A 25,633-nucleotide genomic window follows, 5' to 3' on the forward strand; every position below is an offset into this window, starting at 1 on the left:
TTTACCAACTTGGTTAGCAGAATGCATTAACTCTTGTAAATCTTTATGTTCTGCACAGCCAGGAATCAACATCATTTTCTGTTTAATTACTTCCATAATATGTTGCTGATACTTTAACATATGAAACTGGCAATTTAAAGCCCGGACAACAAAAGCAGCAGAGGTGCATACCTTCTTACCCCATCTGTCCGAAGGGATAAGGGGTTTTGGCCGTTGTAGCCTTAAAGCCTTTAGGTCCCTGGGAAATGGTCTCTGGATCCGCAGCAGGATTCTTAAAGAGGAATTTGGGGGAGTCAGGTACTCTGTAGTACCTGTCAGGTTTCATGGGAGCTGGAGGCAAAGTATCAGGGGTAAGGCTTGATTCCAAGAAGACATCATCTACAATTTCCAGAACAGGAGGGACAGCTATAGGCCTGTGCTGAGGCAAGTTTAATAATTCCCTGAGTCTCTTTTTTGGACTGAGAGTAGTCCTGGCTCTCCCAGTGGAAATGCTCTCTAAGGGTATGCAGGGTTTCACCAAAAGAAAAATCTTCTGATGGGGAAGCAGAGGGAATGGAATCCTCTGCATCAGAATCCTCATAGGGAGATAAGGGTATGTCCTGGTAATCAGAAGGGTCAGAGTTATTAGACTCTTGATCAGAAGAATCAGAAGGAAAATCAGTTCTTGGTCTTTTAGAGGGGGAAGGCTGACTTCCCCTAATTAAAGTAATAAGGTCTTCAGGCATTTTAAGCATTTGTTTTTGTGGCATGTGGACCTGAGAATCCGCTTTGGTAGTTGGTTTCCTAGGCGCAGTGCGAACTTTAGGCCTGAGAAATTCGGTATGTTTGGTTTGAAACAAAGTCGTCTAATATGAAAATCGGAAGGCCTGAATACACTCTCAGAAGCCAGTGCCTGCACAGCGGCTCCGGACCCATCCAAGGTAGAGACATCCGCAGGTTCCATAGTCGAAGCATCTCACGACATACCAGACTTTGAATGGGCCTCAGTAGAGGCCTGCGAATCTGTAGAAGCGGGTATCAGGGGCTGCGAAAATGCCTCACTGAGTACCGGCAGAGTGGTGACTAGCTTAACGGTAGCATCATCTGCAGTTTTGGACCTATGCGGTCTGTCTCTGTCTTTATCCTTACATTTTTTAGGAAGATCGGTAGTCAGATGGCTTATCAAAGCCATTTTGGAATACGGAGATCAAGGGTTAAAGAATTTAGCAACAAAGATAGCCCGAACAGTTTGGGCGTTGAACAAGGCGCAAAACAGACAGCGAGGGACGTCATGGTCTGGGCCTAAACAGGTGATGCAATAAGAATGAAAATCTCTGTGAGGTCTTTGCTTTCCACAGGCAAGACTATTATTAATTTTTTTCTGAAATCAGTTAGAGCAAGAAAAAAGGATCCCCAATGGGGTACTTCTCTTTTAGATGACTTCAGGTCTGAAACTCGAAAAACAAAAATTCCCGGAGGCAGCCGACCGGCACTTGCAAAACTGCTTCTGCATCGGGCACCACATGGCAGGAAAGACTGATATAATGGCGTCGGCTCCATGTTTTATACCCTTGACTACTTGACGTCATGGAAGAAGCAACAGCATCTGACGCAGAAATCCCAAGACTCTGGTATTCAGGCCGACTGAGGGGTACCTGCAGGCAGATAACCCAATGTGATGACTGCAACAGTGAAACATGAAGAACATCATGCAGCCGACGCCATTACATCAGTTTTTCTTGCCCCAAATGTCAGGAGCCCCCAAAATAGGAAGCAATTACATGGTGTGGAACACCTCCAGTAAAAAGTAAATACCACTGCCATACGATATAGCCAAAAAAAAGAGGATAGGTAGAAAGTATAGAAAAGTCAGGGGTCTGGAGGGAGGGTAACCAGGACTGCAACAGTGAATGCACTCTAACATCTACATTTATGGTAAGTGTACACAACTGTACTATGTTCTTTGTGTTTCACTGTTGCAGTCATCACACTTGGGTTGATTACCAAAGTTGAGGAAGGGTGGAGGCAGTCAAGAAGTATTAGGCCTGGCTAGCAGGCCTTGTAAGACTGCTGTAGGAAATCTAGCTCTGGATTTAGAAAAGATAGGTAAGTGGTGATGCTTGGTGCAGGTGTGTACTGAACTCCAGGCTGCAGCTTCCAGGATGTCCCTGGTAGGGACTCCCCTGAGAAATGTTATAGTGGTTGATGTAGCCCTAGTGAAATGGGTTCCGATTCCCTGTGGGGTAGGTTTTCCATGGTGCTTGTAGCAGAAATGGATGCAGTGTGCTATCCACTTGGAGATGGTTTGCTGTGAAATGGGCTTGCTCTTTGCTCCTGTAGCAAAGCTGACTAGCAGCTGGTCAGATTTTCTGAACAGTTTAGTCCTGTCAAGGTAGAACCTAAGCTGTCTGTGCATGTCCAAGGAGTGCAGGATCCTTTCCCCTTTATTCTGAGGATTAGGAAAAAAAGGTTGGTAAATGGATGGATTGGTTTAAAGCCACAATGGATACCACCTTGGGCATAAATGATGGGTTAGTCCTAAGGAAAACCCTGGCCGCATGGAAGACAATGAAGGGTTCCACGGCCATAAGGGCCTGTAACTCAGACACTCTTCTTGCTGAAGTGATGACTAGAAGTAAGGCTGTTTTCCAAGAGAGGAATTTTAACTCTTCTGTAGCAGCAGGCTCAAAAGGTGGAAGCGTGAGCTTCTCTAGTACAAAGTTAAAGTCCCACGCAGGAGTGGGAGTTCTACTCGTGGGTCTTAAATTGTTAGCTCCTCTCAGGAAATGTTTGACCAGAGGGTGAAAGAAGAGGGGTGGGCTCAGTATTGTAATGAGCTGAGATTGCAGAGGCATGAATCTTAACGGAAGAGAAGGATAGGCCTTTGTGGAGCAGCTCTGCTAGATAATCCAGTATTTGAGGTAAGGTGGGCATGGCTGTGTCCTTTCCCTGAGGCTGGCTCCAAGAACAGTATATTTTCCACTTTTCTGAATAGGATTTCCTAGTACTAGGCCTCCTGGCCTCACGGATGACATCCAGCACCTGTTTGCTGAGGGTTGCTGGTGATGTATTCAGGGAATAAGCCAGGCTGCGAGGTTCTGGGTTTGCAGCTGAGGATGCAAAATCTGGCCCTCCTGCTGGGACAACAGAGAGGGGGTCTGATGCAGGTGCCAGGGTGGCACTGTTGTCAGACTGCATAAAAATGGGTACCAGTGCTGGCGTGGCCAGTCTGGTGCAATAAGGATTGTCCTTGGGCCTGTCCTGTTTGATCCTGAGTAGTCCTTTCGAGAGGAGGGGCCAGAGGAGGAAAGGCATAGATTGAAAGGTTTTCCCATGTAAAAGATAGGGCATCCACTTTCCATGCTTGCCTGTGGGTAGTTCTGGTGCAAAATTTGCTCAATTGATGGTTCTGGGGGGCAAAGAGGTCCACCTCTGGTGTCCCCCACCTGTGGATTACAAGCTTGAATGAAGTGGGTTCCAGTTTCCACTCGTGCGGGTCCATTAGATTTCTGCTCAATTCGTCTGCCAGTGAATTTTGTTTGCCTGGCAGGAATTGAGCTTGCAGGTGCACTTCGTTGCTCAAGGCTGTGTTCACCAGAGCCATGGCTAACCTGCAGAGTGGGTAGGAATGAGTTCTCCCCTGTTTGTTTATGTAACCACATTACTGTGGTGTTGTCTGTCTTTATCAAAAGTTGTCCTGGAAGGATAAGGTGTTTGAAGGCTGTCAAGTGCATTCTGTACAACTAACATTTCTTTTTGACTGATATGCAGGTGCATTTGTCCTGGGCTCCATTTGCCTTGAATGCATTTGCCTGCCATGTGTGCCCCCCATGCACAGTCTGATGAGTCTGTTGTCAGGGTTTGGGCGGTGGGAGGTTGAGTGGAAAGGAAGTCCCTTGTTGTGGATGCAGGCCTCTGCCTACCAAAGGAACTCTGTCCTTAGGCAAGGAATGATCGGAATCACCATTTCTAGGTCCTGAGAATGTTTTATTTATTTTTTTATTTATTTTACATTTGTTGACCGGGCTAGTCTAACTGGATATATGTCCATTTTCAGTAGAGGCCCGGGGAGAAAAGCTCCAGGTTATAATACATAGAACATACATAGTTCATAATAACAGGCTGTATAAGGTTATGATATGCAAAGAAACAATAAGCATGAGTAGCAATTATGAAAAAACAAAATAGTCCCAAAATAATTTTTTTTTTTTTTTTTGTGTAAAGTACAATATTATGAAGGTGGCGAAATATAAAGGAAAGGATAAAGAGAGATAGCTGTGAAGTAAAGATAGGACAGATATCAAAGATAGAATAGGATGAGTAGAGGAGTACATAATTTTCTAACAGCTTTAAAAGTTGTTTTAAGAAGGAGTGGTGAGAGAAAAATACCTAAGAAGAGAGGAGAGAAAGTTAAGATGAATGAGTACTGTTCATGGGGCAAGTTCCATGTCTTAATGTATAGTCGTGGAATTTGGGAAAACAAGCTATTGTGGAGTTGGGTAGAGAAGGGGAGAGGGAAGGTGAGATAGGAGATAGCTGAGCAGGCTAGTCTGGGTTTCCTACAGGGGTAGAGCCAATTATTATTGAGGTAGTTGGGTAGAGAAGGGGAGAGGAAAAGAGAGAGGAGACAGATGAGCAGGCTAGTCTGGGTTTATACATGGGCAGAGCCATTTATTATTAAGGTACAGTATAATATTCTTCTTGGAGAGGAGGAGAAGTCAGGGATGTAATATAAGCAGGTAGATTGTTCCAGTGTTTCCCAACTGAGTTGGAGAATAAGCAATCTCCAGCAGAGTTATTGGGTATAGTCCTTTTTATCAGTAGTTTATTAGAGGAGCGTAGATGTTTCAGGTTGTAGTACGGGATAATGAGGCTAGTGAGTATAGGAGTTTTGGTAGGTTGTTATAGGGTTTTGTGGGTTATAATAAGTTGTAGTTTGATCTGATTGGGAAGTTCAAGCCAGCCAAGTTGTTTTAGGTTAGTGCAGTGATGGGTCCTAAAAGGAGATCCGGTTGCATATCTAACTATGCTGTTGTAGGATGTAACTAGTTTATTTAGGTTTTTTTTTGACAGGTTGGTGTAGATGGGACATGCATAGAGTAGAGATTAGATGGGTCTTGGCTAGGGTGATTCTTGTAGCTGGGGTAAGAAATGGTTTAATTCTATATAGGGTTCCTATTTTTTGTTCACAGTTTTTATAGTAGAGTTGATGTGATTTTTAAAATTGAGTTTATTGTCAATTGTAATACCTAGTAGTTTTGTGGAGGTATCTGGAGTGATACTAATATTATTGTTGGAGGTAAGAGAGAACTGTAGGGGGGTTTGGTTGCGTGTTGGTGGGAAGAGTAGAAGTTTTGTTTTCTTTGGGTTGAGTAGGAGGCAGCGTTGGGAGAACCATTGTTCAACTGTGTTAAAGGCTTTTTGTGTAAGGGATTGAAGTTCAGCCTGAGAAGTAGCTGTGCAGATAATAGTGGAGTCATCTGCATATTGGATGCATATAGAGAAAGGGATAGCAGTTTGGAGGTCATTGATGAAGATGGAAAAAAGAAGAGGACCTAAGATTGAGCCTTGTGGGACACCTAGGGAAATAGGAAGGTGGTCAGATAGTGAGTTTTTCCAGATTACAGCTTGTTGACGGTTTTCGAGGTAAGATTTAAACCAAGTTATACTATTAGGATCAAGTGAGAGAGACTTGAGAATATGTAGAAGCATTTTGTGGTTCACCATGTCAAAGGCTTTGGATAAGTCAATAAATAGAGCAGAAGAAAGGCTGTTTGAATTGCAGTTAGTGTTAATGGTGTTTGTGAAGGAAAGCAGAGCAGTGGTGGTACTGTGGGATGGTCTAAAGCCATGTTGACACCAGAGACTTAAGAATCACTGAAGTTTCCTCATATGCAGTCTTGCATATGGAATTAAGTGAATGCATGAGGCCATGAACCTTAGGGCTTACAGTATTTTTCTTGCAGATAGCTGGGTTTGGGTGTCCAGTAGCTTGAAGTAATTTGTCAAATAAACCTGCTTTTCTGGAGTGAGAAATGCCATCTGGGGAGTTGTGTTCAGGCTTGCTCCCAGGAATACAATTTCTTGGTTGGGTACCAGATGTGATTTTTTTTTCATTGATGGTATATCCCAGAGAAGTTAGGAGTCTCTTTATAAATGTCAGGTGCTGAAGTAGTAATTCCTGACTGTCCACCTGAATCAGGCAATCATCCAAGTATGGGTAAATTTGAATGTTTCTCTGCCTGCAGTATGCAATGGCTGGAGCCAGGCACATTGTGAATACCCTGGGCGCAGTACATAAGCCAAAGGGAAGTGCAGAGAACTGATAGTGCATAGAGCCTGCCCAGAAACGTAGACATTTACTGCAAGATTCTCTTATGGAGATGTGCAGATAAGCTTCTTTTAGGTCTAGGGTAACCAGCCAGGAGTCCTTGGCTAGCAAAGGCAGCAGCTGGTTGGAGTGTAAGCATTTTGAACTTTGGTACAACCAGGAAGGTGTTGAGAACTGACAGATCCAGGATAGGGCACCAGAAACAGTCTGGAGTAGAAACCCTGTCCCCTTTGCTCTGTTGGAAAAGGTTGAATAGCCCTTATACTAAGAAGATAAAGTACTTGCTTTTGGGCCTCTGCCCACTGGTTTGGGGGGAAGGTCTGGCAATCTGCTTGGGGTTGGCAGTGAATGGAAGTAGAATCTGTATTACTGGGATACAATGTTTAAGACCTAATGGTCCTGAATAATATATTCCCAGTTTTTTGCATGCAGGGTGAGTTTTCCTCCTAGGGGTGCAAGTACTTGAGCATGGCTGGGTAGGATGCAAATGTCATTGTGAACTTTTTCCATAAGAGGGTGGCTTACCACTCCCTGCTTTTAAGGTGGGAGCACTCCAGTGTTTAGATCTGTGCATACCCTCAGACTGCAGTCTTTGTGGTTTGTTGCACCTGCGGTTGGACTGAGAAGGCCTGGGAGGGACTGGAAAGGACCAGTTTTTCAAAGGCCAATGCCTACTGAATCTAGGTGGCTGTACCTGTAAGAGATCTTTAACAGTTTGCATAAATTTAGCTTTTTCCTCCATCTTTTTAATAACTACTTCTGCTTTTGTGCCAAACAAATATTCTTGATTTCATGGAGCATCTAGTAATTTTGCTTTGACATGGTCTGGCAAGATTTGTTCCTTCAGCCAAGCATGCCTTCTCAGAACAGACCCAGTGACAGCAGCCCTGCAAGATGCTTCTAAGGCATCAAAATCACACTGCAAAGTATGTTTACCAGCTTGGCTTGCAGAATGCATCAACTCTTGTAAATCTTTATTTTCTGCACAACCAGAAATCAACATTTTTTGTTTAATTAGTTCCATAATATACTGCTGGTACTTCAACATGTGAAACTTGCAATGTAAATCCCTGATGGCAAGTTGCAGAGGTATCTACCTTCTTATCCCATCTGTCTAAAGCCCTATAATCCCTGTCTGAGGAGGTAGGGTTTTTGGCTGTAGTAGCTTTAATACCTTAGGCCCCTGGGAAATGGTCTCTGGAACCGCAGTAGGATTTTTAAGATAAATTTGCGAGAGTCAGTTAATCTGTAGTACATGTCAGGCTTTGTAGGAGCTGGGGGTAGAGTATCAGGGGGTAAGACTTGATTCCATGAAGACATCATCTACAATGTCCAGGACAGGGGGGCATAGCCAGAGGCCTGTGCTGAGGCAAGTCTAAAAATTCCCTGAGTCTCTTTTTTGACTGAGGGTAGTCCTGGCATTCCCAGCAGAAATGCTCTCTCAGGGTATGCAAGGTTTCACCAAAAGAAAAGCCCTCTGGAGGGGGAGGCAGAGGAGAATGGAATCCTCTGCATCAGAATTCTCATAGGTGGATAAGGGTATGTCCTGGTAATCAGAGGGGTCAGAGTCACTGGACTCATGGTCTGTAGAATCAGCAGGAAAATCAATCGTCTTTTAGAGGGGGAAGGCTGGCTTCCCCTAATTAAAAATAAAACAACTGGCAGAGAAACCAAAAAAATAAAATAAAAAAAAAAAAAAAAAAAATAGCCACAATTTTTTTAATATCCGCTTTAGTCCTGGGACTTCATCAGAATAAGAAAAATACTTGAAAAATTAATCACAGTAACTGATTGGTTAAACAACAACTAATGTGAAAATTAAAAACATTAGTAAAGATTTTATGTAAAAAAAGCAGAAATGGATATTTTATCCTTATCAATGTTAAACAAATCAAGATCTAGTCACAGAATTTGACTTTATAAAAGGTTTGTTTCTATGATCCTGATTTATTAAATTCCACTATAAATGAAGTTATGGGACAATCCCACTTGTTCTTTGGATATGAATATCAATAACAAACAGATTTGTGATATTTTAAATAGAAATTGGAGAATTATTCTTCTATAGTTAAGGGTATGTTTCCCTGTAAGCAAAGGACCTATGATTCATTTTTGTGTAGGATGACAGAGCTTACACTACACACCGTATTGTGGAACATGTTTATAATATTAAAACTAAAATGATAATAGTGCTCTCTTTCTAATTAAAGTAAAAATGTCTTTAGCCATTCTAAAAATTTGTTTCTGAGGCATAGGAGCTTGAGAATGCACTTTGGTCATCTGTTTCCTAGGCATAGTGCGAACTCTGGGCCCAAGAAATTTGGTAGTTTTAGTTAAAAACGAAGTAGTCTGTTTAATACGAACATCGGAATGCCTGAATACACACTCAGAAGCTGGTGCCTGCACAACGGCTCTGGACCCATCTAAGGTAGAGACATTGGCAGGTTCCATAGTCGAAGAAGCATCTTGCGGCATACTGGACTCAAGAGTGGGTCTCCATAGACACCTGCAAATCTGTAGAAGCGAGTATCAGGGACTGCAAACGCACCTCACGGAGTACCGGCAAACCAGCAACTAGTTTAAAGTAAGCATCGTCAGCAGTTTTTGACCTATGCGGTCTGTCTCGGTCTTTATCCTTACGTTTTTTCGGAAGATCGGAAGTCGGATGGCTTAACGAAACCATTTCAGAATATGGAGAACGAGAGTGAAAGAATTTAGCGACAAAGATAGCCCGATGAATAGTTCAGGCATTGAACAAGGCACAAAACCAACAGCGAGGAACGTCGTGGTCTGGGCCTAAACAGGTGACGCAGTAAGAATGCGTGAGGTGAGGTATTTGCTTTCCAAAGGCAAGACAATTGCTAACTTTTTCTGACATTGGTTAGAGCAAGAAAAAAGGATCCCCAATGGCGTACTTAGATTTAGAAGACTTCAGGTTTGAAACTCGAAAAATTAAAATTTCAGTAGCAGCCGACCGGCACTTGTGAACTGCTTCTGCTTCGGGCTCCTGCATGGCAAGAAAAGCTGATGTAATGGCATTGGCTGCATGTTTTATACCCCTGATGTCATGGAAGAGGCGACAGCATCCGATGCAGAAATCCCAAGACTCTGGTATTCGGGCCGACTGAGGGGTACCTGCAGGCAGATAACCCAAGTGTGATGACTGCAACAGTGAAACACGAAGAACATCCCTTAGTAATGAGATGTGCCACACAGAAGAACTTTCTGACCACAGTGACAATGTGGTGGTCAAAAGAGAGGATGCGGTCACTCTGTGTTCCCAGATCTCCTATAGTGCCTTCTGTGTTCAGCGAACTACCATTGATGTGGTAATTCATGGGAACTGGGTTTTCCCCAAAGGGGATGAAGACATTTTTTGGCATTGAGCTTAAGGTCATGGTTCTGACACCAGTTGGTCTTAGTGAGGCCTTTGGATGTCAACATCACTTGGGGAGTTAATGGCAGCTCCCAACTTGCAGTCGTCTGCAAACTTTGTTAGCCAGAGTCCCTTCGCATTGGCCTGGACTTCAGAGAAGTAGATACCAAAGAGGAGAGGACCCAGGACCAAACCCTTTGGGACTCGACTCTTGACTGGTCGGCAGTCTGACTTGGAGTCAGCTACTTTTGCACTGTGGGTTCTACCTGTGAGCTAGTTTGCAACCCACCTAGTGATATAGGGGTTGATGCCTAGCTTAGTGAGTTTTTCTATGATTCCTGAGTGGGGAATAGTATCAAAGGCCTTGACCAAATCAAGGTAGGCTGTATGAACCACCTTGCCTTCATCCACAGCTCTGGTGACTGACTCAAAGAAGTTGACCAAGTTGAGCAGGCATGAGCTAACCTTCACAAAACCAAACTGTCTCGGATCCAGAGTTTGGAGATTCCCTATATCCTTGTTTATTAGGTCCATGATAATGCGTTCCATAGCTTTGCATATCAGACTCGTCAGGCTAGTTCCCAGGGTCTCTAATCATTCCTCCTTTGTGTAGAGGGATGACTGTAGCAGTGCACCATTCGGTATGGACAAAGCCTGAGGTGAGGCTGTGATTGAATAGGGCACACAATTGAGGTGCCAGTTCACTCTGTAGTTCATCTAGAACACAGCCAGGGATAATGTCAGGTCCCATAGAAGCTGTATTCTTGGCCTTGGACAGTGCTGTTTTAACCTGTGCAGCAGTAATACTGGGTGCATGGCAGTCTATTGGTATTGTGACTGGTCCTTTGGGGGCGGGGGGGGTAGAAAGGTAAAGCTGGCACCGAATCTGTCAGCCAGTATATATTGGCAATATCTGTCGGCTCAGTATAGGAAGTACCATTGTGCAGCACCTTGGAGCAAATCTGAGTATTGCTGTGGAGATTCTTAACATAACTATAGAAGGCCTTGTGGATGTCTTTACTATCTGCTGCAATTCTGTTTTCACAGCTAGCTTTAGACGATTTGATGAGGGATCTCAAACTTTTTGTTGAGGCTGATAAGGGTCTTTTTCCAGTCTTGGCGATTCACCTTATTCCGCATCAGTTTCCTCCTTCTGTTGTAGAGTTTATGCCAGGGGACCACCAGATTGGCTTCCTTTTTTTGGAGGATTGGGTATGGGGAGATCCATGCATTTGTGTACGTGTTTGTGCAGTGCGTTGGAATATGATTTGGCAATCATGCAACTATTCTCCATTTGCATGGGTGCTGTGAAGTTAGCCACCTCTGTTTTTAGGAACCCAAAGTTAGCCCTGGGGAAGTTTTCCATGGTGGTTAACTTTGTGTGTGTGTGTGGGGGGGGGGGGGGGGTGGATTTCCAAGGTGATTAGTTTGTGGTCAGATCTAACCAAGGAGGAGTTGACTATTGGTATAGAGCAACAGTCGCCCATGTTTAGTAATGACCTGGTCAAGGATGTTGCTACCTCTAAGTGGGGGTAAGAATGAGCTGGTCCAGGGCACTGGAATTAATAAATTCCAGGAAATGTTGGGCAAGTGTATTTGTACACAAGTAGTTTTCCCAGTTAATGGAGGGGTAGTTGAAGTCGCCCAGTATGAGTGTGTTAGGTTGGACCCTAATATTCTCCAGGGTGCTTAGGAACATGGAATGCGAGTCTTGGGACATGGCTGAGGACCTATAGCAAGCTACGACCTGAATCTCTGTCTTGCCCAATGTTAGCTCCACCTGAAGTATCGCAGATGCGTTACTATAAAGTGTTTATGTTTATAATACCTAAAAGAATGGAAAAGGTGTTGCAAAAATTGATAGATCTGGATCAGTGTAGTTAGTGGTAGGGATGCAAACATCTGACATTAACAGAACAATGATGATCCAGAGCGAAGCAGATTATAAGAAAATACCACTGTCACCTGTGGGTCTTGATGCAGAGAAAGCATTCGACAAAGTAAGCAAGGATTTTACGAGTAAGACAATGGAAGCATTTGTATACTCTGACACAGTAAGGTTAATTAGGAGGATATATGAGGGATTGAAGGCAAGAATTAAACTGGCAGGGTTCCTCTCTGATAAAGTTGTGTCTAAACATAGGAACCAGGCACAGGTGTCCTCTTTAGTCTTTGTTATTTATATTTAGATCCACTGATGAAAAAATAAGGGACTCAGAAATTCAAGAATATAAACGGTATGGTAATTAAGAAAAGTTGGCTTTACTTGCAGACATTATTATTTGGCACCTGATAAAACCGGAAAAGTACATCAGTGTTGTGGAACATTTTGATTCAGTTTCAAGTCTTTTTGGGATATAAAATTAATGAATACAAAAGAAAGGCTACAGTTGTAAACTAAGTACCCACACATTAATTGGTTCAGCCATACCACATTTATGGGGACACAATAAAAAGATTTACGAGTATGGATTAAAAAGGCTCCTGTTATGGCAGCTAAGGATATGTGGGAAGAGACTAAACAAAAGATAACACAAACACTGAGAAACTGGAAGTGCTTGTTTATGGATATGGACAAGATACAAGCAGTGAAAAAGTTTTTAGTCCCTTTACTTTTTATATACAGTTGGACATTTTTTTTTTTTTTTTTTATCAGCCACAGAAGTTGTGGACAATACTTAAGAGTTGAATACATTTATCCGAGACGGGAAAGGGCAAGGGTCAAGCGGGACATGTTGACCCTTCCAAAAGAGCAAGGTGGCTTCAGATTACCTGATTTTAAGGGATATTTTAGAGCTACACCGTTAAGGCTCACATACATAACACAAGGAGAAAGCTAAAATTAAAAGTGGAAAGGGATGATGAAACATGACGGAAAGTCAAGTAAGGCGAGAGTGGGATTTTGGATACAGATCCTTAAGGTGAAGAGCCATACGGAATATTATTCATAAAGTATCAGAAAGCATTCTAAGAGCTGAGCTAATGCAAGAATGGAGAAGAGAGATTTTTCTGACAGGGATGACTACAATTAGGGGTACAGAAAATAGGTAAAGGGGTGGCTGGAGTTTACTGGAGAAAACGAGCAAAGGAACCAAAATATTGGGGACAAATAACTAGAGAGCGCAAGGTAACAAAAGCGGGAGGGGCCAAGAAGGCATTTGGACTAGGCTAGAGGCTGCCTTCCCTAACAGGGATTGATGTTTGAGTATAGGCAAACAGAAATGGATAGGGGGATTTTAAGTGAAAGATCTGCTCTGATAGTTTTTTAGTTCCATCTAGAATAGACGCTACTGTTAAAAGGGATAATTAGTAGGACATTTAAATATTGCAATGTAATTACATGACTCAGAGGAGGTTAGAAAAGATTGAGGAGAGAGACTGGATAAGCATTTTACTGGGGAAAAATTGGAGGACATATGTATTTATTCAGATGTATGCAACAAAGTCTAGAAACTTGGGATTTCTCTTGACAGTGTTTGCACAGATATTTTTATATCCCAAGCAAACTCCAAACAAATTAAATCTCAAATATCGGGTGAGGAAATGGATGCAACTAGGGAAGTGATTCTTTTGAGCCGGGACACAGGATATGAACTGCCTAGATATAGTAAGACCCTTAATAAGTTTAATTCTAGTGGCACCAAAAAAACAATTACTAGAAAATTGAAATCAAAGTATAAACCAACTGCATTTTAAGTGCTGAAGATTTCAACAGAGACAAAATAACTGGAAGAAGGATCCTTAGAAAAGGGAAAGAGCAAATTACACAGAAATAAATGGAAATTGTGGGCACAAGCCATGCAGAACAATGCTCAGGAGGCAGAGGATTGAGGTTTAAGGGAAGCCAGGAATTTTGCAATTTATGTAATGCTCAACTGATGATAGTTATACAAAAGAACAATATTTGATGCATAATGTATGCACCTGGAAACAAGTTATTTTTTTTTCTTTTAAAAGAATGCACATTTACCTGCATCTTAAGTGATAACAATAAAAGTGTTTAAAATAAAGAAAAAGATCCTTATACGGCTGTTAAACAATGAATTTGCAATTATACTGCATATAAACATGCAAATCAGAAGGCTGATAAACTTTCTTGCAAGTATTCAGCTGTTCTGGCTAGTGTAAAGGGTTAAAATAAAACTGTGTGTTCTAGAAGTTTAGTCTAATGTGTGCCCTAAAAGGTTAGTGCAAGTGCTGCAAGAACATAAGCATTAACATGGAAAAGTACAGAATGTTAAGTTTCATTTCATGAGCCTGAGGCAGCATTCTTTCTAAACCACACGGCAAAAAAGAAACATTCCATACTAAGCTAGAAATGTAGATAAGTTGCAAATCTATTTTTACTAAACTTGATGTACTTCTATTAGATATTTAGTAATGATCTGTATAAACTGCATTGTGAACTGTATTAATTAGCATTTTTCTATTGGATGTTAAGCAGTAGTTGACTGATAAACTATTACTTTGTTAAAACTTTCCTATAAAAGATTAAGAACCTATCTTCTTCGGGGAGACATGACTTCCAGAGTTACTGTCTTCCACAGGTGTGTGTTATTTCTTGTAATAAATTGTATTTTAGTCTGCCAATAACCAAGTTTATTTTATTATGGTTGAACCTTAACAAATGGTGCCTTAAAGGAAACTCCACCCTAGAACTAAAAAAAAATCTGATTTTTTTTGCTCTGTTTCCTGGCCTATTTTAACACCTCAAAATCGCTCTAAGTGCTTTATTTGTAATTTTAGCCTGTTTTTCACATCATGTCTACCAATGGGGCTTGATGTATCAACATGATCTTGCTGTCTTTCCCATAATGCTTTGCATGACTCATGCCAGACATAAGGAAGTAACGTTGAATTACCATGCCATTGGCATATAACGGGATTTGTGTGAGTCACTGTTATTTTCTTTACCTTCTGTAAAAGGACTGCTTCTTTTCGGTCTCTAATCACCCTCATTTATATTTGGCTCAGACCTGATTTTACACTATACTTAGAAGTTATCCAGCTACAGCCAGAAAAGTAACTAAATTGCAGGCTTTTGTTCAGGGTTTTCTTTTGTAGTCTAAGAGAAATTGATTCTGCAAGGGTCTCTCAGTGCAGTGACAGTTTTAACACCTCTGCAGTAGTAAGGGGAGTGGGGACTCTGAATTCCTCTTGAACAGTTCATAACGTCACCTCTCTCTGGAATTTTCAGTCTTGGGAGACTCAGGTTTTCACAGGTAAGTGTAGCTTTTGTATAATTAGTTAGTATGCAAGTGGGATATATTTTACTTTTTTGTATTAACAGTGAAAGTTTTTACAATAGGAATGAATGTGGGTACTTTAAAAGAACCGGAGTATGGTACTCCTGCAAGACGCGTTTCAGAATTGCAACAAAGACAGCTGTCTTTCGATAAATGGCATGAGCTCACTAAAACTGATGTTAAATCGACTTTTCTGCCTGCAGGTACTTTTGATTAAGAAATACTCTGTTAAACTTGCAAAAAAAGATTTTGAGAAAAAGGTAATAAAAGTCCCTGCCGGCTGCTGGTAAGCCTTTAATGCATGGCAGATAGAATATATAGTTCATAGTTTGAAACATAATCCAGCTAAACTTAAAACACAGCTACAAGAGGCTAAGATAGTTAATTGTCTACAAGATTCTGATTCTCAGTGACAGGCTGGTTATGGGCTCTATCCTCTCAGTGAATAACAGAAATTACAACTTGGTTGTGGCGAGTTGTCTGATGAGGACTGCTTAGTTTTACCCACGGCACCACCACCTTATAATGCACCACCATCTCCCCCTGACCAGCAAGATTCTGCCATCTCTTCTTCTACCTCAGAGATTACTACTATACCACCTTTCTCAAGGAAGGCAACCTTCTGAGTGAGCCACCTTGGCTAGCCACACAAATCAACCACCTCCTTCCTCTAACCAGCCTAAAATTTCTACCTCTTCTTCTGTTTCAGACTATACCTGGATCTAAATTATCTAAAATGTTGATTAGCTTTCCAAGGCGATGCGCAAAGTGGGAATTATCTTCTTTTCCTAGTCGACAAAAGCTATGTTCACATACCCTTGTCACTCAATTCCAGATAATTATAGATGGGAATGGTTATTTTGGTCTGGATAAATTCAATACTTATAAAAATGATTCTGATTCCTTCTCAAAGGAAGGGGGAGACAGTATAGTTAACTCCATCCACCCACCTACATCCTCTGTGACAAGTCCCGAACCCAGCACGTGGCAGAGATGAAGCAGCACCTTCAACTACAAAAGTGGTCCGCCCTTGGTCTGCTGTTGATTTTCAAACTATTTTGGTCTCTCTCCCATCAATCAGAACAAATCCAGCAAAATATGCAAGAATCTAAAAGGGCATGTTCAGTTGCAAAATCCTACTTTAGAGGATCTCAGAGCAGTAACGGACACATCAATTCTGCCTTATCTATTTAAACATATTTAGGATAATGCTAATACATCAAACCCTACTTCCCCAGTACATGGATGCAGAGGCTTTTCAGGCAGCTAGGCCTCATTTATTACAGACTTATACTGCAGTATGTCCACTGGTACCAAACTGGTCCCGGATAAACAATCACAGAGAGAGACGACGAGGTAACTGAATCTTATTTATGACTTATAATAGACACCTTTTGACACCTTCTCAGGTTATACAGAACCTACTGAAGGTCTGGCAGCAAGAGGTCTCTCAGTTGTTTTTGCCAATGGTTTATTGCCCCCCTTTCAAGACCAGATAACAAAGATTTGATTAACCTGGCCATGTTTAGGAATTCAAGAACTTGTTAATCGGGTTCAATATTTAGAAGATGACCCTCATTCTTGAAAAATGGGAGCAACAAGAAAAATTATTAAACCTACAAGTATAACAATTTACCAGAAATAGAGGGAAAAACAGAGGAGGAAAAAAGGAGATGAAAGATTCAGATTTTCTCAAAATTAAGGACCATTTTTTCAGAATTTTAATAATAATAATAATACCCCTTATTCACAAGAACAGAGACAGGGATCAAATTCAAATCTTTTAATTGCGGTCAAAATGGTCATTGGAGGGACAACTGTCCTTTCCTGCAGCAATGCCAGTGCAGTCTAATAATCCATTTGATAAATCAGCTGCCACCATGAGGTCAGTAAACTGTCCACTAAAATATGAGGCAACAACCTCCTATGTGGAACATTCCTTGGCAGCCACCAGCTTGGCAACAAGATAAACATGATAGCCATGAACAGGAATCACACCTACTTCCTTTCATACTTGTACACCAGAAAGGACCATTTGTAAACAAAGTTCAAAACAGTATTCACTTCTTTAATAGATACTGGAGCTACGAGATCAATGCTAAATGTTTCTGCAGCTAAAATCTCCCTTTGTCCCGCAACTCAGTTTGAGGAGTCAGGGTTATCTGGAGTCTCTTTAGACTACCCAGAGACAGTTTCAATCCAATTCAGTTGGGACCATCAACAGACCAACAATGCTTTTCTCATTGGAACCTCTGCACCCCTTAATCTTTTAGGTAGGGATCTTCTCTGCAAGTTACAATGTCCAATACTCTGTACACCGTATGGAATATATTTAAATGTTCCTAATGAGTCTCTGGTGATGCAGATGTGTTCTTGGGAGTTCTGCTGTGGTTGGCCCTCATACGATAGACAAAAAAAGCATCCTTTGCCAACCATTCCTACCTCTGTACAGGCATCATGACTGAATAGATGCAATGCCTATCTGTGCCCCTTCCACATTGCTGGTATGTTTTGCTGTTGGCTGTTTTTTTTTTTGGAACTGCATTTGCAGGAAACTCCTTTACTTCCTAGTGAAGATTATCTGAGGTGACAGAAATCTCTTTCCAAAAGCAGTGAAAACCTTTCTATCTCTCTTGCTCTCGGAGTCTGTCTTGAACCTGTGGGCTGAAAACATCAGAACTATTAAAAGGGGGCATTTAAGAAAGACACCTAGAAATTGACAAATTGTGTAAGGTGCAGCCAAGCATGCTGCTGCACCATGACATCAGCGGCCACTGCTCTCAATGCATCACCCTCTGCACTAAGAGGCCCAATGAGTGGGCAGAAAATGAAGATACGGTTGGCTGTTTGGGTCAACAGCTTAACTTTGATTTCCTGTTGATCCCATAGCAACTATCTCAGTGTTAACTACTTCATCTGTAGTTCAGCACCATAACAGAAAATGTGAACAAATGCCTCCCAAAGTGATCTAGTGTCCAAGACTCTCTGTTAGGGAGATGAAGAGCAAGATTCTAGAGAGAAGGTTTCCCCTAGGGGTTGTAACTTCCACAATAGGCTCAACCAAAGGATACTTCACCAAAATATCCCAAATGTTTAGGGGGCTGGGAAATATAATCTTGTTTTCTTTGAACAGGGACACAACATATGGGTCCTACCAGGCTTCACAAATTTTTAAACCAATCATTTTGTTCAGCAGACCTCCCCCCACCCCCAGGAAACTGACATGTGACAATTGCTCATAGGATGTTAGCCAATATCCCTTTTTCCTAATTAAAATCCTAAATGACAATTACCATCCCCAGTATCCATGTCTGAAAAGGCAATTCCAAAGGAGACTAGAGATGTTCCTAATTCCTTTGACTTCTTGTTGGAGATTTTTCAGGGAGTGAACTATAACAACCAGACTAATGCAATGTAGGTTTTATGGGAGCAGCAAGATTCTTTAGTATTACTTCTTGGAGATAGAAAACACTTCAAAAACCTGGGTCTTTGGTGAGACCCTACCTGTCAACTATTGTGATGGAAGACCTTGCACCAGCCTTTGCAATGCTGCATGCAACCACTTCTAGTAGCATTGATGCAGGGAGCATTAGTATGGCACCAGGTAACACTGACACACCCCCTAGCACAAGTAGTCTGCCAACCTTGTTGCTGACCAATCTACTGGCACAGACTTGTAGAATGACGGCTCAAAAACCAAAACTACTAAGATGTTTTTGTTACCCTCTATTCTTTGTATGAGTGGCCACATTATTCACCCTGGGATGAGACAAATTGGTCAGAACTAATCAATGCTCTACGCTGGTTAATAAATTCAATAAAGAAATGTGAGTTGAGCTGAAAGAACAGGTTTCTGACCCTGAGCGCTGATGCCAAAGACATAATAGGAGCTGGCACCAGAATCACCACCACCAAAGGCAAGCTCAGTGTGGGAGAAAGCTTCCTGGGCTCAACAGTGTGAACCTTAGAAGAGAGAACTCTGATCAACCATCTGGATGACCACAGATCCCCCTCTCAAACAAACACTAACTCAGAAGGGAACAGTGAGAGAAAAACAGCAACCAATGATGGAGGGGAGGGATGAGTAGGGTGTAAATGAGGTCAATCCCATCCTAACAGCAATGTAACAAGAGAGTTTTCATCACCCTGTTCCGTCCACATCTGCTTTGACACTGTGGTGCAAAGACACCAACCAGATAAGAGTAACAAACCACAGAATGGGAGGTAAGAGGCCTTAAAGAAGTAAGAATGGCAACTGCACTTCAGTCAGACAAATTTCTGCGACCACAGAAACACTGGGTAGTCTATGAAAGCTGTCCCTGCTTTCCATGATCCAACTGGACACCCCAAGGAGAAGACTACTTCCATGTCTTATCTTTTTGGCTTTTTTAGAGGATGGAAAACAAACTGGAATACTCTCATCTGCTCACATTCAGATAAGCATTTTGTTTTTTGAAATGGTTACCTGGAAAAAGTATCATCCTTATAAGAATCCATGGTAATTTACAGCCAAAAATACAAATATAAAACACAGAACACAACAATGCTAGAAACGTTCATGTAAAATTCATCAAACAGTTAACACACTCATTAAAGGAGGTGACCGAGACTTATTTTTTTTTTTAAACTCCAATTGACTCTCAAAGGGACAGCACACACTACCTAGCCAAAACAGAGTGGAATAAGATATCTCTTAAGTGGGAAGGCTATCAAACAGACTACAGAAAGGCAATTAAAAGTTAAAAATGCTTGAAAACTGCTTTACCTCAAAAGCAAAACACTGTAGCAGAAAAAAAAAAAAAAACAAAGCGGCATAGAATAAATAAATGAAACCATAAAACAACAAAATTCCACTGAAGCCAGTAAAAGACAGTCTTCAACACTGGTCTAGACTAAGCGCTTTTGTTCATTTAATATATCACTGAACGTCTTCAGAGATAAAAACAGATAATCAGACATAACATTTAAAAATGGAGTCATGATATCACATGACCCACTTGAGCCAAACAATCTTGTGAATGGCTTGTAAATTTAAAGAAAGATTGTGTCTAAAAACTTACTTAATGAAACAAGCAATGTACTCCTGCAGTGAAACTCTATGAAGCAATAAATACATTAAAATGACATCACTCAATGAATTGTTTAGTTAAAAAAAAAGACTTTTGAATACCACAAAAAAGGTTTATCTGCCCTTAATCTTATTTGCCAACTGGACACACTGAATTCTAGTAGGACATTATAGTTCATAAGATTCATCCATGTTCACTGAATCCAGCACAAAGAACTGAAATTCAGAAAACTGAAGTAATACGTTGCCACTGCCCTTTTTCTTAATGGCTAAACTGTGTTTATACACTCTCCTAGCTAGCTTCCTCAGTTTTCCTAGATAAAATCCACAGCAGGAATCACGGGTGACCAGGTAGACCACTCCCTGTGAATTGCAGATGTACCCGTCTATAGCCCACAAATGAAGATCCAGTGCTTTAACATTTATATTGGAACGGTTTGATATAAAGCAGCACTGCTTACATTTTCCACACTTGTAGGTGCCAAAACAGCTTGGTGTGTTCAATGATGACCTTTGCTGACCTTCTAACAAGGATTTACATGCATACTCCTTTTATAAGTGAAAGGGTGACCTGCAACCAGAATCTTTGTTAAATCCACATTACACAAAATGATCTTCCAGTTTTCTTTTAACACATCTCGGATGAAATGCATGTCACTGATGACGGGTAGTGAGAAAGCTCTACTGTATTTAGTCAGAAAATTGTTGGTGTTAGACAGTTTCCTTATCAGAATCAATTTCAGACCGAAGTCTTCAACCAATTGGTATAGCTTTATTCAGCCTTTAGTGAATACACTTCGGTAATACTGTTACGTAGATAATCCAAATCGTAACCTTTTTGGGTAAACAGTGTTTTTAAAAAAGAAAAACCTTTTCTTTGATGATCATGTCCTCACAGGTTAGCCTGCAGAGACTCATAAAAATTGTGCTTTTACAACCCCTTTCTTCATGTGGTAGAGGTATAAACAACTTTTGTGCAGATATTGGTTTACAAAAACGTTTTTTCTAAAGATTTTGCTCGCAAATTCATAGTGCCTCCTTCTAATGATAATGTAATATTCAAGTAATAGCCGCTCAATGTAAATTTAAAAAAGAAATAGGTTCATAGGTAGGTACTAGGCTATCTGCCCGAAGGCATTTATAAGCCTAGATGGAATGTGTTGGCTTTCGCCACCCCCTTAGATTAATTCCCTGTGCCTCTGTCCAGCAGAGCCATTGAAGTGATCCCCGGGGTAAACTTTCTCTCGCCCATCCACTGAAGGCTTCTCTTGAAGAGGGTTAGCAAGGAGCTCTGCCTAATGTAGTTTGGAATCTTGTTCCACAGCATGGGAAGTCTCTGGGACAGGAATCTATCCCTGCAGCACATCCTATTTATTGTTGTGGTGAGGTTTAGATCACTAGAGCGTATGGCTCGAGGGGATATGGTTTTCTTTAGGTGGAGCATGTCCATCAGTTCTGGGTTGGACATGGCCTTGTATGTCAGGCAGAGATCTCCTCTGAGTAGGCAGTATGCAACAGAGTACAACTGGAGTTTCTTCAGTCGAGCTACATAGGGCATCTGATTGAGGCCAGTAATCCTCTTGGTGAGGTACTTCTGTTGTCTTTCCAGCTGATACAGGTGTCTTGTAAGGTACATCCCAAATGGGGCATTGTACTCTATGATGGGTCTGAGGAGTGATGCATAGAGGGGCACAATGACCTCTTTTGATCTGGATCCAAACCCTTTTGTGATTAGGTGGGCCACATAGGATTTTCTAACCACTTTGGCAATGTGATTATCAAAGGAAAAGTTACAATTTACTTAGGTTCCCAGATCCCTTATTATGTCTTCCATATTTAGGGGGCTACCACCTATGTGGTAGTTTGTGGGTACTTTGTTTTTTCCAAAGGGGATGACTATGCACTTTTTGGCATTTAGCTTGAGGCCATGGTTTTGACACCAGGTATCTGTCTCACTGAGACCCTTTTGGAGGATGTCTATCAGCCGGAGAGTCAATTATAGCCCCTAGTTTGCAGTTGTCAGCAAACTTGGTCAGCCATAGTCCTCCTGTGCTTGCCTGTAGCTCTGAGAAGTATATGCCGAACAGAGGGGTCCTAGGACTGAACCCTGGGGAACGCCACTTGTAACCGGTTTAGAGTCGGACCTAGCTCCCGCTACTCTTACCATGTGGGTTCTGTCTATGAGCCAGTTAGCAACCCATCTTGTGACGTAGGGATTTATGTTCAGGCTGGTGAGCTTGTCTATAATACCTGAATGGGGAATGGTGTTGAAGGCCTTTGCGAGGTCTAAGTAGGCTGTGTGGACCACCTTTCCCTAGTCTATAGCCTTGGTAACTGTCTCAAAGAGGTCCACCAGGTTAAGGAGGCATGATCTGCCCTTAAAGCCAAACTGGGTAGGGTCCAGTGTTTGGAGGTTCCCAATGTCTCTGTTAATGAGATCCATGATGATGCACTCCATAGCCTTGCAGACCAAGCTAGTCAGGCTTATAGGGCAATAGTTCCCGGGGTCTGTTGTGGCTCCACCGTTGTGAAGCAAAATAACTGTTGCTGTGCACCACTCTATGGGCATGTAGCCTGTGGAGAGGCTGGGTTTGAACAGTGTGTTTAGGTGAGGGGTTAGTTCATCTTGGAGCTCATGAAGGAAATAGCCTGGGACACCATCCAGTCCCACTGATGCTGTGTTTTTGGCTTTAGAGAGGGCTGTTTTAACCTGTCTGTGATTTCAAGGGCATTACATTCTTCTGGTATGGTTATGGGCCCTTTTGGGGGTGAAGTTTGCACTGAACCTGTCGGCCAGGATGTTGGCGATGCCAGTCGGTTCATTGTATTTTGTCCCATTCTGCACCAACTCCGAGCAGATCTGAGAATTGCCACTTACATTCTTGACTTAGCCAAAGAATGCCTTGTGGTTATCTTTGGAGTCCTTGGCAATTTTTTTTTCGAAGCTAGCCTTGGATGATTTTATGAGGGATCGTAGTTTCTTGCTGATGCTGATCAGGGCCCTGCCTGCTCACACCTAAACAGGTCATCAATTAATCTTCTCAAAGGCTACTGTCAAAAACAAAATGTGTGATTTCAGGTATACTTGTTCCCACCAAGCCATGACCAAATTCGCAAATACTGAGGCCACTTCTGACCGCATGGCTACTTCTGCGATTTGTTTCAAGTATTTGCCCTGGAAGACACACAAGATGTTTTCAAGTACAACCTCTAATAATGTGAAATGGTGTGGATCAGATTTCCAAAATCCGAATACTTTGTGAGTTAAGATCTCACAAATCCAACACAAGTCTCCTGATGGATGCAAGTGTTCAAGGATACTATGTCAAAAGATACAAGGATGTAGTCATCATTTATATCTTGAATTTCACTTAACAGTTTAAGCGCCAATAATCTTTTAAACAGAATTATGACCTTTGAGCAACCGGATTTCTTTTTTTCCTGTGCACATCAGTACTCTGCTTGCCTTCTCTGCTGCTTTGTCGCAGTACTCCCTTAACTTTAGAACATATGACAGCTATACCTTGGGCTCCCTTTCTACTTTTCTTGCTGTTACTGCCACCCCCCATGGTGTAATTATGTTACAAGGCTATTTCTATGCTGAAAGTACAATTGTGTAAGAAATTACCCTAACAGTAGTTGCCGTGTTCCAAACAGGTGGGTTTACACTCTGCATCCACCCAGGGGTACTAAAGCTTAAGCTTTCCCTAGAGCATACTTTTGATGTATTACCTCAGCTTGCAAGCACATGGGTATATAGGTGGATATATTAATTTAAATCCTCAGACTATTTCCAAGCCAGAATCCTAAAGACATCCAAGAGAGAACAGTCCGATATGAGCATCCAAACAGAAGTTGAAAGGAGCCCCCCCTCAGTCCTACGGCCATTAAGGGGGAAGGAGTGTAGGAAGGAATACTGTAACAAGTGATCATTAGAACTACTGTTAGGGTAAGTTCTTACACAACTGTACTATGTTGTGACTAAGATCAATGCTGCAGTATTCCAAACAGATGAGTGATTCCAAGAGCTCAAGGGAACAGAAGGGGGGATGTTTGAGAATGAAGAGAACTGTCCAAGAGTCCAGAGAGGACTGACCTAGTGAATGCAGCCCTGAATCTTGAAAAGGCATCAATTCTGTATTGTTTGGTGAAGGAGTGCATTGAATACCAAGTGGCAGCCTTCAGGACTATGCTGGCATCCACCCCTTTGTAGAAGTTCCCTGTGCTGGCCAATGCCCTGGTACAGTGAGCTCAAGGGCAGGTGGGCAAGTTTCTCCTGGCGTGAGTAAAAAAAGAAATAGACTTGGATATCCAGCTTGCAATGGTTTGCTTAGATACTGTCTGGCCTACCCTTGAGTCCATGAAACAAATCCAGTTGATCTGACTTAAGAATGAATAAATTTAGTCTTGTCCAAATAAAATCTCAACTGTCTATGCACAATTAGGTAATGTAGGAATCCTTTGCCCCTGTTCTGTGGGTTGGGAAAGAAAGTGGGTAGGTCGATAGTCTGGTTGAGAGAAATCTCATTCACCGCTTTCTGCATGGAGGGGCCCATGAGTGCTTGTAGTTCTCATACTCTCCTAGCAGAAGTGACAGCCAGCAGCAAGAGTGTTTTCCAGGTGCATAATTTGAGTGTAGAAGATGTGGCTAGCTCAAAGGGAGGCACAACAAACTTTTCCAGCAAGAATCTGAGGTCCCAGGGTGGGCTACAGGTTTCTTCAGTGGTCTTAAATGCAGCACCCCTTTCAGGAATTGTTTGAGCCCAGGCCAAATCATAACAGGCAGAATCAGACAGGTTGAGATGGCTGAGAGGTGGGATTTGACAGAAGACTATGCCAGCCCTGTATTCACAAGCTCACAGAAGTCAAGATAAGAGGAATCTCTGACTTTGTGGGATCCTGACTGTGACACCCTACAGAAAATCTGTTCCATTTTGCTAAGTAGGATTTTTGAGTGGTGGGTCTCCTTGCCTCCAGAACCTGAAGCATATAATCAGAAAACTGATGCCTGAAAAGGATCAGAATCCTAACATCCACAGGCTTAAGTTTAGGGATGACCGGTTGGGATGAAGGAACGATCCCCTGAACTGTGTGATGAGGATCACTTTGTGGGGTAGTTTGTGATGATTGCTCCTGGTAAATGGAAAAGGGGAACCAATGCTGCCTTGGCCAAAAGGGAATCACCAGTATGATTTTTTTTTCCTGGATCTTTAGTAATACTTTTGGTATAAGAGGGAATGGTTTGGGGGGGGGTTACAGGAAATTCCATGTCCACTGAAAAAAAAAGAGAATACATCCATGTTCCATGCCAAGTGGTAAGGAGTCCTGATACAAAACAGGGGGAGCTGCTTGTTGCTGTATGAGGCAAATGTGTATCTGTGGTGTTCCCAACTTGTGGGACATATCTAGGATACCTGTTTAGGGTCCCATTCATGAGAGCCCTGCTTAAGGAATCTGCTGGAATGTTGTCCTGTGAGGAGATGTACACTCACTGCCTGAAGGAAGTGTTCCCTCTGGGTAGCTAGTCCCAGGCAATCTGAGTTAGTCTGCATTGATGTATGATTTGGTTTCTCTGCTTCCTCATGTACCACATAACCATAGTGTTTGTCTGTGAAAACCTGAGGAGGACTGGT

The 25,633-nt window shown here is 42.0% G+C and overlaps 1 protein-coding gene across 2 annotated transcripts in view; it reads right to left on the reverse strand.

Moving 5' to 3' along the window:
• The window catches only part of PAK1 (p21 (RAC1) activated kinase 1), a 1,330,007-nt gene that overhangs the window by 1,054,518 nt on the left and 249,856 nt on the right, over positions 1-25,633 (reverse strand). The window lies entirely within an intron of this gene.

Source organism: Protopterus annectens, chromosome 5.part1, assembly GCF_019279795.1.
Source record: "Protopterus annectens isolate FY-2018-M chromosome 5.part1, PAN1.0, whole genome shotgun sequence".
Classification (NCBI taxonomy): Eukaryota; Metazoa; Chordata; order Ceratodontiformes; family Protopteridae; genus Protopterus; species Protopterus annectens.